The sequence below is a fragment of the Arachis hypogaea genome, chromosome 10 (assembly GCF_003086295.3).
Source record: "Arachis hypogaea cultivar Tifrunner chromosome 10, arahy.Tifrunner.gnm2.J5K5, whole genome shotgun sequence".
NCBI classification, from domain to species: domain Eukaryota; kingdom Viridiplantae; phylum Streptophyta; class Magnoliopsida; order Fabales; family Fabaceae; genus Arachis; species Arachis hypogaea.
In genome coordinates, this window is record NC_092045.1 from 58,447,293 (window position 1) to 58,449,658 (window position 2,366).

Genomic DNA, 2,366 nt, shown 5'->3' on the forward strand with positions numbered 1-2,366 from the left:
ATTTTTTTAATATTTAAACTAAAAAAATATTTTTTTATAATTATAAAAAATAAAAAATTCCAAAAATATTGAAAAATAAAAAAATTTAAATTTTAAATTTTTTAAATTAATTTATTCTTAATTTGTGAAAAAGTGCTGCAAAAAAAGTCAACTGTTTAGGTGTAGCATTATCCGGTGAATAAAAAAATAAAAAATATTTTTAAAAAAATTTAAAAATTTTAAAAAACTAAATTTCTTATTTTTTAATTTTTAAATTATATCATTAAATGCTTTTTATTTAAATAATAAAAAAATAATGTTTAGTAATATCTAGTAAACAACAAATCTGTAAATTTATTATTTTTTTAATATTTAAGCTAAAAAAAATATTTTTTTCTAATTGTAAAAAACTAAAAAATTCCAAAAATAACCAAAAAATAAAAAAATTTAAATTTAATTTTTTAAATTAATTTAGTCTTAATTTGTGAACAAGTGCAGCAAAAAAAAGTCAGCTGTCTAGGTGTAGTATTATCCGGTGAATAAAAAAATAAAAAATATTTTAAAAAATAAAAAATTTTAAAAAACTAAATTTCTTAATTTTGAATTTTTAAATTATATTATTACATGTTTTTTATTTAAATAATAAAAAAAGTCCAGCAATATCTAGTAAACAAAAAATCTGTAAATTTATTAATTTTTTAAAATTTTAGACTAAAAATTTTTTTTTTCTAGTTGTAAAAAAATAAAGAATTACAAAAATATCCAAAAAATTAAAAAAATTAAAATTTCAAAAATTTTAAATTAATTTATTCTTAATTTGTGAACAAGTGCAGCAAAAAAGTCAACTGTCTAGGTGTAGCATTATCCGGTGAATAAAAAAATAAAAAATATTTTTTTTCTAATTGTAAAAGAATGAAAACTCCAAAAATATAAAAAAAATTAAAATTTTAAATTTTTTAAATTAATTTATTCTCAATTTGTGAACAAGTGTAGCAAAAAAAAAGTCAACTGTCTAGGTGTAGCATTATCCGTTGAATAAAAAAGTAAAAAATATTTTTAAAAAAATAAAAAATTTTAAAAAACTAAATTTTTTATTTTTTAATTTTTAAATTATATTATTAAATGTTTTTTATTTAAATAATAAAAAAATAAAGTCCAGCAATATCTAGTAAACAGTAGATCTGTAAATTTTTTTTTTTAATATTTAAACTAAAAAAATATTTTTTTCTAATTATAAAAAAATAAAAAATTCGAAAAATATTGAAAAAATTTTAAATTTTAAATTTTAAATTTTTTAAATTAATTTATTCTTAATTTGTGAAAAAGTGCAGCAAAAATAAGTCAACTGTTTAGGTGTAGCATTATCTGGTGAATAAAAAAATTAAAAATATTTTTAATAAAATTAAAAATTATAAAAAACTAAATTATTTATTTTTTATTATTTAAATTATATTATTAAATGTTTTTTATCTAAATAATAAAAAAATAAAGTCTAGCAATATCTAGTAAATAACAGATCTGTAAATTTATTATTATTTTTAATATTTAAACTAAAAAAATATTTTTTCTAATTGTAAAAAAATAAAAAATTACAAAATATAAATAATTTTAAATTTTAAATTTTTTAAATTAATTTAGTCTTAATTTATGAACAAGTGCAGCAAAAAAAAAGTCAACTGTCTAGGTGTAGCATTATCCGGTGAATAAAAAAATAAAAAATCTTTTTAAAAAATAAAAAATTTTAAAAAACTAAATTTTTTATTTTTGAATTTTCAAATTTTTAAATTATATTATAAAATTTTTTTATTTAAATAATAAAAAAATAAAGTCTAGCAATATCTAGTAAACAACAAATCTGTAAATTTATTATTATTTTTAATATTTAAACAAAAAAAAATATTTTTTTCTAATTGTAAAAAAATAAAAATATCCAAAAATAAAAAAATTAAAATTTTAAATTTTTTAAATTAATTTATTTTCAATTTGTGAATAAGTGTAGCAAAAAAAAGTCAAATGTCTAGGTGTAGCATTATCCGGTGAATAAAAAAATAAAAAATATTTTTAAAATAATAACAAATTTTAAAAAACTAAGTTTTTCATTTTTTAATTTTTAAATTATATTATTAAATGTTTTTTATTTAAATAATAAAAAAATAATGTCCAGCAATATCTAGTAAACAATAGATCTGTAAATTTATTATTTTTTTAATATTTAAACTAAAAAAATATTTTTTTCTAATTGTAAAAAAATAAAAAATTCCATAAATATTGAAAAATAAAAAAATTTAAATTTTAAATTTTTTAAATTAATTTATTCTTAATTTGTGAAAAAGTGCAGCAAAAAAGTCAATTGTTTAGGTGTAGCATTATGCGGTGAATAAAAAAAT